The 15,087-nt window shown below is 39.5% G+C and overlaps 1 pseudogene; it reads left to right on the forward strand.

Annotated features, from left to right (window-relative positions):
- Positions 1 to 6,668: 6,668 nt before the first annotated feature.
- On the forward strand, positions 6,669 to 7,257 carry LOC149178259 (protein SAWADEE HOMEODOMAIN HOMOLOG 2-like; annotated as a pseudogene).
- The last annotated feature ends 7,830 nt before the right edge of the window (positions 7,258 to 15,087 follow it).

Genomic DNA, 15,087 nt, shown 5'->3' on the forward strand with positions numbered 1-15,087 from the left:
TGCAGCGGAAATAATACTTCATTTCATTACTGTAAAATACTGAAATATGCTTACAAATAGAAATGGAAATAACCCAGCTAGGGCGATGGTAGCTTATCTTTGAGAAGAGATGTGTCGGCTACATGCCTATGAACTGTTCTCCAAAAAAAATTGTGTTACAATGAGGCTCGAGAGCCTATTTATTGTTGAGAAACAATGGAAAACCCTTCACATTCCAAAACCTAACCCTAGAAGATGAAACGCCAAATTGTGGACCCCGTTTTTGGGTAAGTTGGTACATCAACTTCCCGGGGTCGCGAATTGGTCGTACTATCCCCGTTTGACGTGCATGATAGCCCGTTGGAAAGATCTCTCGGAGGACTACGACAGAAAAGGCAATTTTTAGACAGACAAATCGCTGGCGGTGGATTTCCCAGAAACGTCGTTTAGGGCCTCAAAACGGCTCCAAAAGTTTAGGACCTGAAAAACTGCTAAAAATAGTAAACTGTGCTATAATTAAGGAAATAGAAAAAACTGAAAGAGACAGTTGTGGGGGTCCAAATGGGATAGGTGGGTGGCCACCATCATCCACCTGGATCATTTTTCTAATGCAACTGGTGAAATGAAACTATTTGTAGCACCAGAATCAAACAAAATTTTAACTTTTACTTTGTTTATCATACCTGAGGTTTCTACCACAGCAAACTGGTGTTCAACTTGCTGGTTGTCAACTGCTGCATAGATTCGATGGTGGCTGCTTGACCCCCCCACTGGCGCTTTTCCTTCTCTACGGTTGTTACGAGCTTGTAACTCAGGGCAGTGCTGCTGGTAATGAGGTCCTCTGCATCCCCAACAAGTGATGCGCAGTAGACCTTGAATCGATTGTTGTGGAGTTATGTGGAAAGAGTTCCTTCCCCTGGGACCCCTGCCCCCACTTATTGCTCCTCGTGTATGACTTTGATTTGTATGCACCCTTGAAGCTGCGGGTGAAGCTGCATTAGTAACCATTGAAATTCCCACCGTCGGTGCTCTAGGTACAACCCTGTTTCCATATGGTGATGGCCTCAAATTTCCTCCCCTGGGGAAGGTACGACGGGTCTTCCCCATAAACCCTGGTTGGCGTGGAAAAATGGCTTTGCCTCCACCCTTTAAGTCTAAGTGTTCTTCGACATAACAAGCCTATTCCACAGCTTCTACAACTGAGGATGGTTTCCACATCCGCACCATTGCCCTAATCTTAGGGTTCAATCCATAAATAAAACGATCTACTTGGCGCTGGTCAGTATCCATGTAGGAGACATACTTGACCAATTCCATGAATCTAATTTCATATTCTTCTACCGTACGATTTCCCTGTACCAGGCATGGAAGGCTCCTACTTGTTGTTCTTCATAATATGCTGGTAGGTACTTTTTCCTGAATCTCTCCTCAAATAACTCCCAAGTAACTGTGTCCGGAGTGAGGTGTAGTTGACGCTCTAAGTTACCCCACCAATTCAAAGCACTATCTCTGAGTTGGAATATTGCTATTTTAGCTTTTGAATTGGAATTATAATCCCTTAGTGCGAAGCACCTTCTCATTCCTTCTAACCAGGAATTTAATATTTTGGAGCTCCCTAGAAATATCTTTGATTGGAGGTCCTCTATCAGAGTCTCTTGATCCCTCAAGATTCCCTAACCCTGATGGAGGGTGCTCCACTTCCACTTCATTTGTTTGGTGCCCTTTTAAGGTCTCATTAATTGCTTCTAGGGAACGCAAGATGAGAGTCAACTCCGGTGAAGGTAATGGGTTATTTGTAGGAGGTCCTTGTGATGACTCTCCGTGACCTTGATTTCTTCGCGTCCTCACCATTTTGAATTGTTCAAATATCTACATGATGCGCAAGACTCATTAATCCCTCTTAAGACTTGTCCCTCTTAGCTGACTCACATACATGTGTATAACGATAGTCATAAGTTTTCCTTTTACTATGCTCGTAAACAAGCATTATTAGTACTGAGAAGATTCCCAAGGATCTACCAAATCCTCTCATGTGTGAGTTCTACATAAATTACAAATTTTCTCTTGAGACTCGCTAGGGTACTGGTGCAATGTACTTGTAAGTCACACTCTAACACAAATTGTTTTCTTTAGTACCATAGCTATAATTTAATATTGAGCTAATTAATAACTTGGTTTAATATATTCAAATAATTAAGTCAAATACTAATGTGAATAATACCCTTTTTAGTCATGTCTTCCTTCTATGGCCATTAGTTGTTCCTTCCCACCCTTTTATATTATGTTTTTAAAATCCTTTATGTCCATTTTATGAATCTTGGGACCCCCTATAGGACATATAAACAATTAGTCTCACCTCTTGAAGAGGCAGTGTCCTTGAAGCAAGGTTCCTAAGCAATTATCCATGAACGCATATATATATATATATATACCTATTTGCCATAATTAGTTTAAAGAAGAAAAATTACATTGCCAAAATAAATGTGACTTCTTACTAGCTTCATAGACAAAATCTAAAATATTGTGGGATGAAAGAATGCCACTTTGTGATATTAATAGAATGGAGAATGAAAAATTAATATCACTTATATACTTGCAAAACACATAAATCTCAATTTCAAAATGTATTTAACATATAATTTTCATAACTTCTTAACTCATCGAACTAACGAAATTTAGGGAAGCTTTTAGGTCAATATTTGTGATTTAATTTCGATAGATTTAGATTTAGATTATTTATTTATTTATTTATTTTTATTTTTTATTTTTTGAAAAGACCAAATCTCATTAAATTATGTGGCCATGGTGAGGAGGCACTGTAACTTTTTTTTTTTCCCCTAGGAAAAAATCGTAATTTTATTCATAAATGATAAAATTACATTTTGTAGATGCCATAGGCATATGCATATAGCTGATCATGTAATAACAGTCAGCAGAACAAAGAAATAACACTGATTAGCATATGAATGATTCCTGTAAGGACAGGATCTAACAGAGTAGCAGAAAAAGTAATAAAAAAGTTCCAGCGAGCCTATTCTTTTCTTCCCTTCTTCTTCTCCACCCGGCGCCATCCTCCCGAGTCGACTGTGGGTGTAGTTGTAACTAGCTGGTTCCCCATGGTGATCATTTGTTGTTCTTTGTCTGATTCTGAGCCCTCCGAGCTATGGGTTCTTTTTATGCCACTTACTTCCATTTGCAGCTCATGATGTAGATCTGTAATAATCAGCCCTGTATGAGTAGAAAGGTTTTTTGCTTCCTGAGTTTGTTTCTGTCCCATTTGTGGTTCTGGTTCCACGTGGTTCTCTGGGGGATTCTCCTTGATGTCCTCTTCTTCCAATGGTTCTGTGTGTTGCCAGCCTTTGGGCTTCTTTTGTTGTTTCTTGATTTTCCTAGGGTCCTTTCTAGCTGTTGGACAGTCATTTTGGAGATGCCCTGTCTGTAAACAGTTCCTGCACCGGAATGCTGTGTTTTCGTAGTCAAGCTGTTGTATCCATTGGGTATTGTTGAAGTTTAGCTTGATATGGTCTGGCAGCCCCTGACTCAAATCCACTTCTACGCAGATTCTGGCGAAAGTAAAGATACCCCTGACTGCTCTGTCATCATCCATTTTTAGGAATCTCCCTAGAGAGTTCCCAATAGCTGATAGCACTTTATGATGCCAGAAATGCAGTGGAAGCCCGTGTAGCCTCACCCATACAGGCATGGTTGAGACTACCATTGTGGTGGCATCAAATTCCGGGAACCAGGGGGTTGTGAAGAGGCCAACACTGCCCCAAAACCAAGGCCCCTGTTTAATAATGCTGTCTCTTTCCTGTTCTGTATCAAAGCTGACTATAAAAAATCCTTTAGGGCAGAGGTAGATTTCGCAGTTAGACGTCCATGTTGAGTAGATCCATTGATGTAGGGCATCTGCTTTTGGCCAGAAGCCATTGAATCTACATATGACAGCAGTATTTGTTAAATCAGTGTATAGGTTATTTACCTCTGGCATAGATACCTGAAGAGTTGGTGATTCTGGCTTTTGTTCGACGATGTAGGGTCCTGGCACTTCTGTTGTTGGTGCTGCTTTGTTTCCCATTTTTTCCTCCTTTCCTTTTACTGCGTCCCGAAAGGAACCTGTATTTTTAGAGTTGGTTCCAGAGCTTCCGCCACGCAGCCGGAGGGTTAGATTTATGGTTGAATCATTTGTTATGCCATAATGCTGCAGGGTTTTGTTGTCTTGAAGGTTGTATCCTGAATAAATGAGGTTTTGTGCTTGTTCTGGGATTCCATGGCGGCCCTGTATTTCCTTTTTTAATTCCTGGATACTTGTTGCCTTCCTGAGCCGCATGCAGTAGTGTTTTCCTTCCAGCAATTTGATGAAGATCTGAATCAGATCTGCATCTGTATGGGGTAGATCGGTTCTGTGGTGCCTTTGTTGAACCAGTTCTGCGCCCCTGCATTGTGGATCGCTTCTGTGGAACCCTGTCTTTGCAGGTTCTGGCCGGTTGTGAGGCGTGTCATTCTGTGCGGCCTGTTTTGGAGCATTCGTTCCCCATCTGGGTGCTTTGACTTGTGCGGATCTGATTGGGGGCGAATTGAAAACCCTGTATGGAGGCCGATCTATCATCCGAAGTCGATCTGCCCTGAAGGATTTGTTTTTTTCCCCGCCTCGGAGCCGTCTCCATTTCTGCGCAGGTGCTCCATTGCCCTTAAGCGCCTTCAGGGGGTGCGTATCAATGTGGATTTGCGTTATCATAGAAAGATTTGTATTTTGGCGGAACTCTGCCCTCAGCGCTCCATACCAATCCTTATTCACGCTCAGGTTGTGCGGATCCAGGTGGGGATGCACTGTCAAACGCAGATCTGGGTTTTGGCGGTCTATTTCATCCTGGCCGTGACCTGTTACAGCAATGGCAGGAGTTTTACCGTGAGAAAAACCCTTTATCAATAAAGGAGAGAAAGACCATGACCTGTGAGCCGTCCTTTCTTCAACCGAGGCTCGTTTTGTTGCAGGGGCTTTGTGCTCTTGTTCTCTGCAATACCCGATCCATCGCAGCGAAAACCGTTTGATTAGATCGGCGTTCAGTCTCCGGGGATTCTTCGTTTGTTCTGCCTCTTCGCTGCGCACTGTGTCGGCGGCTTCCATGTAAACCCTAGCCATTCCTGCTGCAGAGCCTCCGCGATCTCTCACAAAGCGTTATAGCTCGAAATCCTATTGTTGTCGAATTTAGTTTTTCTTTAAACCATTTTGTTTAGGAGGCACTGTAACTGTTTTGCAAAATTAATGAAATTAGGAAAGTGGAAAAACACTAAACAAGACGATGCAATTAGATTGAAGGCAAGTGATAGGAAAGTTTAAGAAAATTTAAAGCCAAAATTTATGAAAATGGTAGGTAAGCTTCTACTGTAAATCAATTTTAGATTTGTATCAGATAGTCTTGAAAGCTAATGAAGAAGGAGTGTGCAGAGGTTACATAGTAAAGTAAGATAGAATATGGAAGATGGTTTCTATGATATCGTAATCAAATTGTTTTATTTCGAAGCACTTTTGCTTCATTCTCTTGGATACAAATGTAAAGTAGACACCAACAGAGTTGTTTCAAATAACTGAATCAGATAAATCATATTTCAATATCTTTCCTAGCATCGTAATATCAATAATTTGAAGCGACAGGGCGGTGGTGAGTAGAGGGGTGGTAGGAAACGAGGTGCAAGTTTAAGGCCCGTCAACTGTCCTCTCCATTTTTAGCATAGACAATTGCAGTTCAAATGATATGCTTTTCTCTCGCCTTTTACACTACGCTGACCAAGAGAGAGGACTAATGGCTCGCTGGCACATTACTCGATTCCAAAATATATCCCTATATCAGTCCCTAATTTCGTTTTCTCTCCATTTGTCATCATCCGAAAGTTGTTAAAGCTTCGGAAAATCCCTCAACTTCTAACCAGGGAGTATCTCAAGGGTGGGAAATGACACCAAGAGGGCATTGTTCGGACGAACTTAAAGAATGTGGAACCTATTTCAACCTTACTTTCCAACCGGTGGTTATCGATGTCGCATGACAACGACGAGTCCACTCCATACATTCTCACCCTCAGGTTCTGTCCGCCCTGGTTGTACTGTTTCTCGCCTCACCATTACAATTTAAGCACTGCCCATTCATCCCTCAGCACAACAGTTTCTACGTAGAGCTTTGAAGATTCCAACCATGAAGCAATTTACTGACGATGGCATGATTTGCGGGTAGAGCCAGTTCACATCAATCCAGTCTAGTTCAAAGATTTCAAATCTTCCAAATCTTGTACACGAACGATAAAGGAGTTTGAGCGATGGGGACTCTGCAAATTTACATGATAACAGGTGTCCATAGACACAAGAAGTGCTCATGCATGGCACGTTCATAAAGCAGTTATAAGGCCAGTTGATTCTTGAAAACTTTAACGTTTGAAGTTTTCAGCAGCGCAAAGAATTCTTGGTGCAAGGTTATTCTGATGGGAGATTTTGGATTTGGATGTGAGACTAATTTGTTCATTGGCTGTGCGCTTGTTGATATGTATGTGAAATGGGAGAGTGGAGGATGCACACAATGTGTTTGACAAATTGCCTGAACGAAGTGTCGTTGCGATGACTGCAATGATTACAGGGTATGCACATAATGGTTATATTGATGAAGCCTTAAGGCTGTTTTGGGAAATGCCCGAACCAGATGGGGTTTCGTGGACGACTGTCATCACTTGCAGAGAAGTTCAGTGCAGCACCAGAAAGGGCTGGAAAACTCTTGTGCAATGGAAGCAGGTATGGACTTGGTTTCAGAATAAGAAGTATGCACAAAAGCAAAGGGTACCAAGGTTCCAGGAAGACAATCGCTTCACATCGTGATGATTCAAGAGCAAAGAGAGTTGTGACCAATTTTGTAGCTGTTTCTTTAGGAAGAACAGACCAAGATGCTTCAGAAATGGAGTTTGAGGCAAAATCCTCAAGAGATGGGGCGTGGAAGTTCAGGTAAGGTTTGAAAAGTGTGTGAGACAACGTTCACTTCCTTGCAAAGCTTCTGAATGTGTAGCAGTGCTTTTAGGAGATCTCATACTTTGTTTTCAAGAAGGTAAAGAGTAAGCATTGCACTTTGATGCCCATGTCTCGATGCCCAAAGAAGGCGACATGATACTAGGGGTTGTAGGTGTAGGTTCTGGGTTCGGTATGACCCTGACCAGTCTGAGGAAATAGTACCGTTGTGGAAAGTCTGCCGGCGGCTAGAGACATATTACCGGTTACAACTAATCCATGATTCTAAATAATTATCAATAATTACGCTAGACCAAGGATCTCAGCAAGTAAAAGATGCCCCTACAGCTCCCGTGTGTCATTTGGAGAAGCAACTCCAGAAGAATTTCATCTCTCACCAGAAATATCAAAGATTACAAGTCAGGTTATAGAAGACAATGTTCAGTCTTTAACTGCTCCCAAGACTTCCTCAGTTTTATAGCCACTAGAAGGTCTATCTGCTGAGTTCTACAGATGCATATAGTGTTGAAGGCCACCAAACAGACCGCCTTCCATTGCATAAACGCAAATTGACGACGTCATTGACGAAAAGCAGAGGTAGCATAAAATACTTGTTTGTGAATTCTCCCACAAGGAAGGAATTTAAACACACCTCGACAGTCATAGCCCTTCGACCGATGGGAGATTACTCAACAGGCGCTTCAGCTTACTATGGAAATTGAAGGATCAGAGCAACTAGGGGTTTTTTAAATAATCGGTGGTTTTCAGACGCAATAACCGTTGGAAGGTGAGAGAGCGAATTGCAGGAGAGATGAAGCTGGTGCACAGAGATATAGTTCCTCAGGGCCCTGGGAGCATCAAGCTGATTCTTAAAGAAATATTCTAGTCACAGAAATTGATTCTAGCCAGAAAATTGTTGCACCTGCATTTACTAATATGGATGAACCTTCAAATATCATGGTTGATGTGATGGAAAAATGTACAGTTCAAGATTGAGAAAAACAACTTAGGGGCACTTATGTTACTGAGAAACACACATTGAAAACTTAAAGATAAATTGCACTGTAATAGTAAGTTTCAGAAGCTATCTTTCTGTAAGAAGCAGTTTTGCAAGTTTTCTAGCTTTATATTTATTTTTCTGGTGTAATTAGTAATGCTTCATATTTTGCAGAGCCTGTGTGCCATATGTGCTAGTTGAATATCTAGATTTGAATGTTTTAGGCAGTCAACATTGTAACTATTGCTGTTTAAAATGGAACGAGTCTTTTCTAAATAACTGATTTTGTTTGAATTGGTAGTTAAGGATAGCAGACCATGAGAAGCTGTTGAAGCCCCGAAAATCGGGTCGACAACAAGGGGCATACCCGCTCAGTTCAGACCTTGGTTGGCAGCTCCTTATCCATTTGGTATAGCGGGCCCGACTGGGGATAATGGGACCAGTTTCCCAATCTATGGGTGTGTGTGTGTAGAATTGGATGTTGCTGATCTAACAGTAACTATCTAAGCTATTCTAATTAAAACTTTATTCTAATTCTATGCTATTGTAATCTAATAAAAAGAGCACATCTAATCTATGCTAACCCAGGATGTAACTCTTTTATTATGCGAACTAAAGAGATTTCAAATAACAACTGGTAATAAAGATCATTCAACGATTATAAGAAAGGAAATCAATTAAGATGAACTATTTCGCATAAAAAGTTAGGCAAAATAGTTGTGAACAGCATATCGCTTAGTAAGCTATTCATACATTAAACATAAATAAATAGCTACCACCGTACAAAAGTGCCAAATGGTAACTCAAGCATTCATGCAATAACATATAAACAACTAAAAACTGTATATCACTTTAACATATAGGTAGAAATGGTCAAGAGATAAAAGTACCATTTATGACTGGTCCTACTCATAAGCTTCAAGCAACAATGATTTATCTCTCCTTGCTCTAACATCTACTAAGAGTACAGAAGTGCAACATCAGTAGCAGATATCAAATGCAAACATCAACAAATCTTGATCCATTCATTCACCAAAACCTCCTCCGAGGGTGCAAAAGTGCATGTTCTGAGGACAAGTTTTTGATAAATTTCTGGACCCTTCTCTAAATGCATGAGAAGGGTTTAAATACTACTAACTAAATAACTTAATTACACAGATTCAGGATACGGTTTACATGACCGCCCTTTTTCTAAGCAAAATTATTTCTAAAAATTAAATCTAATATCTAACTATTTCTGCATTTGCTCCTTAATGTTGCGAGCATTCAATATTTGCCTGGGTAGAGTCGGCTGACTGTCTTCCGCTTTTGGTTGAGCTAAGCAAACAGAAATGGCAAGCGCTGGCACCATTTTTCAGCAAAATAGAAGATATACTTGAGAATCATCTATGGCTATGTGGATTTACTGTGTATGCTCAGTGATAACCCAAATTCCACTTATTTAACCCTCAAATTGCCTATGCCTTTGCCTTCTTGCATTTTCCGGGCTTATGAGTGACTGAGAAGTTAGGGACTTTGCTTTTTGAGCAATTTTCTCAGCGATGCGTGATTAGCGCTAGGCACTAATCGCGCATTGGAAACTGCCTCCGTTCTTTGATCCGGGCCTTTCTGGTGCGTTTTTCACCTTTGGCGCCTTGTCCTTCACCATGTATAAGCTTCCAAATTTTGTAAACATGCTGCTTTCATGAGATTCTAACCTTGAACGTTAAATTGCCTGTTAATATCAGCATTGTTCAACTACTCATTCAACCATGGCTCTGATTGACAGATCTGTAATGGATAGCTCAGCAGCGCTCTGGAATTTGCGGCTTTGTTGCATGCGGTATCCGTTCATGAGGGCATTTCTTCTCTGCTTCCGAGCTTTTGGAGCTTTACCCTTTTCCTTAATCGCTCCCTGCACATTGCTTCATGTTGTTTCTGTTTTTTGTTCCTGCAGTTCACACATAAGGAGAGAGTAATGATAATAAAAATTGACAAGAAAGCTCTGAGCTCTACGAATGTACAAAAACATGCCACCTGACGTGAACTAACTCTTTGAAAAACACAAAAATGTCTTTCATTAACACTTGGCGTACATTCATTAATTTTCATTAAAGCGCGTATCCAATTTTTGGTTTATGGACAACTTTTCTTGAATGTTGAGCCGAGAAAAAATTGCGATGGACAATTTCTGCGATTTGTATCGCAGCATCGCATCATCGCGTTATCGCATTTTCATCAAGATGTGTTATCGCAGGGTTGCCCGATCATGTTTATCGCAGAATCGCAGATTGCTGTATCGTGCGATCGCAAGATCACAGATCGCAATATCGCGTTATCGCAAGATCGCAGATTGTTACAATTCGTTAAATGGTTATGTGTTTTTTATGCGATATTGCGATATGCGATATCGCATATCGGCCACCGGTGATTTTTTAAGGTTTTCAAATATGAGCATTTCTTAATGCATGCGATGCGATGGAATTTGCGTTGCACTCTAGCAGTTTATCATTTTACTCACAAGGAAATGTCCTATCTTCTTCGCACGATGCGATGTTTTCTTAAGGAGTATAATACATAAGCCTTAATTGAATTTTTTGAATTTTTTACTAAGGGTCCCCACTTACTTAGTGTTATTGCTAATACTAAATAAGGAGGGGGGTTGTTGGTGGCCACAACAATTGGCGATTCACTTGGGAGAACCAGTTATCTCTGTTTTTCTATTGAATTTTTAAAACTTCCAAAATAGAAATTTTTTCAGAAAATTAAACTTTGTTATGGAAAGATAGAGTACATTATGCTTTAAACTATCAATGATATTTTGTTTCAACCTCTTTCTATTCTAATTATTTGCTTCCTCAGGCTAGTCCTTGTATTTACATCAGTCATTACTTGGTCTTGTAAAGATAAAATAAAGTATCCTCTGTATACCAGTTTTAAATATGCTCATTTGTCGTAGGTAGAGCCTCTACTGCCAGCAGGCGTTTATAGCCTCGACAGGGTTACCTGTTACCCAGCAATGATCCTGTATCCATACTCAAGGTGACCTACAACTTAAAAAAAAAAATCCAATTTCACACTTATTGCTTTGATTTTCTTTTTATTCTTAAAGAACAATGTCTTGGTTTGGTAGCCAAATTATGACTCAGTCATTCACTTGATTTATAACTTTGCTGAATAAGCTGGCTCATGATGAGACCCCTTGTATTTTGATTGCAACAATCTTGAGTCATTTCCCTGTTTTGGTAGACAGTATTGACAAAGTCAGCAAGTTATAATATCTGTGATCATGATAAGCCGGCTTGTGATGAGACCTCTTATTCTTCAAGATATAGTGTATCCTTGGATTATCCCTCTGAAAGCTGCGATTTTCCTTAGCAGGGAGGAAGTCATTGTTTCCTTAAGATATCTCTGGATGACAATAATAGAGTTTTTTGGAAACAACTGTTCTGCAGAGAATCTTCATTTTGTTATTGATAATTTTCATTGTGCTGATATAAAACAATTTCTTCACTAAAGGTTGCTTTCATCAAATTTTTTGAAGTTGAAACTAGTATCATATCTAGGCTAAAGTTTTTAACTGTATCTGTCAATAATAAAGATCAATTTTCCAAAAGATTTGCTATTTATAGAAGCGAAAAGCTCAAAATCTGAAAGAGAATTGGTGTCTTTTTCGTAAATACCTAATGTAACCGCTCACAACTGGTTTTATTATGAAAAGAAAAACTATTCTACAAAAATAGAAGAATAATCTTTTATGGAAAATATTTCTTGAGAATTTGTCCATTAACAGGCAAAGGATCTCTTTTACCTGCTAAATCCTGTAACAAAAATGTTGATGGACCTATGACTTCAACAATCTGAAAAGGACCAAGCCACATCCTTTGAAATTTTGTATGTTTGCCCTTTTCTTCATGAGCCCTATCCCACTTTAAAACTAAATCTCCCATCTGAAAATCTTTTCTGGTCATTATGTTTGAATCAAAAGAGGATTTCACTAGCCCTTGATGATGAGCATGCGTTTTCTTAGCTTGTTCTCGTTGTTCTTCTAATTTAATTATTTCCATTTGTCTCAGCTGTAAGGAGGATGTGGGTACTTCATTAATGTATTGTACTAAAGACAAAGAGGGAATGGCTAAGTGAGTCGGAAGAACCACTTCTTTCCCATAAACTAAATTAAAGGGAGAAGTGTCGATTGAAGCTTTTTGCGTTATTCTATCTGCCCATAAAGCATATACCAAAGCTTTGTGCCAATTCTTTTGATTCTGGTCAACTGTTCTTTTAATAATCCTGATTAGGTTTTTATTTGTTGACTCAGCTAACCCATTACCTTGCGGATAGTAATTGGCCGAATATTTAAGTTTGAATCATATTTTAAGTGCAAATTTAGTCATTGCATTTCCAGAAAAGTATGATGCATTATCAAACATTAAAGCAGATGGCAATCCAAACCTAGTGATTATAAATTGATCTATGAACTCAATAATATTTTCAGAATTAGCTTTCTTGAGCGGAACTGCTTCTACCCATTTAGTAAAATAATCTGTTGCCGTGAGGATGTATCTATGCTATTTAGAAGAGTGAGGAACGATCTCACCTATTATGTCCAAGCCCCACTGACTGAAAGGTTGCTCGATGTTTACCGGCTGTAGTGGCAGGGACGGCTTCTTCTGTCTTCCAGCAGTAGTTTGGCAGACTTGACATCTTCTCACGTAACTGTGTGAGTCTTTGAACAGCGTGGGCCAGTAATATCCTGCGCGTAAGATTTTATGTGCAGTAGCATCTCCAGCATAGTGTCCGCCTGCTGGCCCATCGTGGAGTTCCTGCAAAACTTTTTCAGCTTCAGTTTTTTCAAGACACCTAAGAAGAACAGAATCATAATTTTTTCTAAAAAGAATATCATTTATGAGCTGATATTGTTTAGCTTTCAATCTGAGAGCTCTTTTCTTAGTATGATCAAGGTGTGAAGGGGCATACTCGTTCTTAAGATAATAAATGATATCAACATATAATGATTCTGCATCGTTTAGGCTTACCTCACACATTTGTACTTCTTCAGATGGAATTTCATAAATTTGCGATGCTCCGGCCAGCATTTTGCAGAAGCCTTGACCTCTTACAATGTTTGCTGGTTTTATCTCAAGGTCGTATTCCTGTAAGGCAGTAACCCAATTGGCCCTTTTCTCACCCACATCCTTCTGTACTAGAAGATTCGTTACTGCTGGAAATGGTACTATGATCTTAGTATGGGTTTTAAGTAATAAAGGTCTGAAGTATTTGACCACTTTGAAAACAACATAAGCCTGTTTCTCCATGTTTGAATAATTGAGTTCAGCACCTTGTAAATTTGAGCTAAAAAATGCAATTGGAGCTTCCGCTTTTTCTTGATTCGCTTGAGTTAGAATCGCAGCATATGATTTATCTGAGGCAAATGTGTATAAAATAAAATATTCTGAAAAATTAGGGGTTGCTAAAGATGGAGCATTAATAATAGCTTGCTTGATCAGGTTGAATGCTTCATGTTCATCTTGACCCCATTTAAAATTTGAATTCTTTTTAATCATGGTTTGCAAAGGAGACACGATTCGCGAAAAATATGGAACGAATCTCTTTACAAAATTGATTTGACCAAGGAAAGATTGCATGGCTTTTTTGTTATGAGGTAGGGATATTTCAGAAATTTCTTTGATTCTGTCGGGATCAATGTGAATACCAGATTTTGACACTATGAATCCTAGAATTTTCCCTTCACTTAGCGCGAAAAAAGATTTCTTTGGGTTAAGTGAAATTCCATACCTTAAACACCGTTGAAAGATTTGTTTCAGGTCTTTGAGATGGTCGCTTCGCTTCTTGGAGTACACTGTTATATCATCCAAATAAATTACTACAGATTTATTGACTAAACCTTTGAATGCGATGTCCATGGCTCTATGAAAAGTGGCACCAACATTAATCAAACCAAATGGCATCTTCCGATATGCGTATGTGCCCCATTTAGTTCTGAATGTGGTTTTCAACTGATCATCACGATGTACCAACACTTGATTGTATCCTGAAAATCCATCTAAGAAAGACATTAGTTCTGAGCCCGCCACTGCCTGCAGTATCTGCTCCATAGGTGGAAGAGGAAAATTGTCTTTTTGACAGGCTTTGTTAAGGTTCCAAAAGTCAATGCAGATCCTAATATCTCCATTTTTCTTTCTAACGGGTACCATATTGGAGACCCATTTGGAATGTCTGAGGGGAAAGATTATCCTGGCTTTCAGTAACTTATTGAGCTCAATTTTTATCTGATTTTCTAAATTGGGGTGGATCTTTCTCAGCTTTTGTTGGACAGGTTTTTCGTTATCAATCATAGGAATAGTATGCTGGATGATAGAAGTGTCGTATGTTTTCAGCTCATCATAATTCCAGGCAAAAACATTTTTATATTGTCTCAAAAGACGAATATATGCTAGTTTCTCTTCAGGGGCTAGGCCGAGGCCTAGATTAATGTTTTGTGGTTTAGTATCGGTCCCTAGGTTTACTAATTCGTAGTTCAAGGTTGAACTGTAGAGTTTTGAATTGGTAGACCTCTTAAACTGATCTTTCAAATCGTATAAGTCTTCTAACTTGACCACCGACTTCGGTATAACATTATTAGTGCTATTTTGTTGCAATTGTCGATCGTGCTGGTCTTCGTCAATTATTTGATTGGAGTAGCATCCTTCAGACGTGAGGAAATTTACGATATCAGGATCGTCATTGAATACTCTCCAATTTGTGATGTTGTCAAGAATGGATGGTCTAAAGATTAATTCTATTGAGAATCTATCTGGACTAAAATTTTCGGAGGGAATAAGCTTAGAAGCTACGTTAGCCAGAAGGTCTGCACTAGCGTTTTGGAGTCTGGGGATTGAAGAAATATTAAACGCTATGAAATGCTCAGTCAGATCTTGTACTAGAGATTGATAGTGTTTTAAGTGACCTGATAAGAAATGTATAGTGTTACGTACCTGCTTAACCACAATCTCAAAGTCTCCAAAAACTTGAAGATACTTGACGTCTAACCCGATTACTTTGTACAGGCCTTGAACCAAAGCCTCGTATTCTGCTGTATTGTTTGTGCGATCGAATTCGAGTCTGCATGTGAGCATGATTTTTTCTC

Source organism: Pinus tabuliformis, chromosome 4_1 (genome assembly GCF_031772625.1).
Source record: "Pinus tabuliformis cultivar Carrire ecotype Pingquan chromosome 4_1, CPIR1, whole genome shotgun sequence".
In the NCBI taxonomy this organism is placed as follows: domain Eukaryota; kingdom Viridiplantae; phylum Streptophyta; class Pinopsida; order Pinales; family Pinaceae; genus Pinus; species Pinus tabuliformis.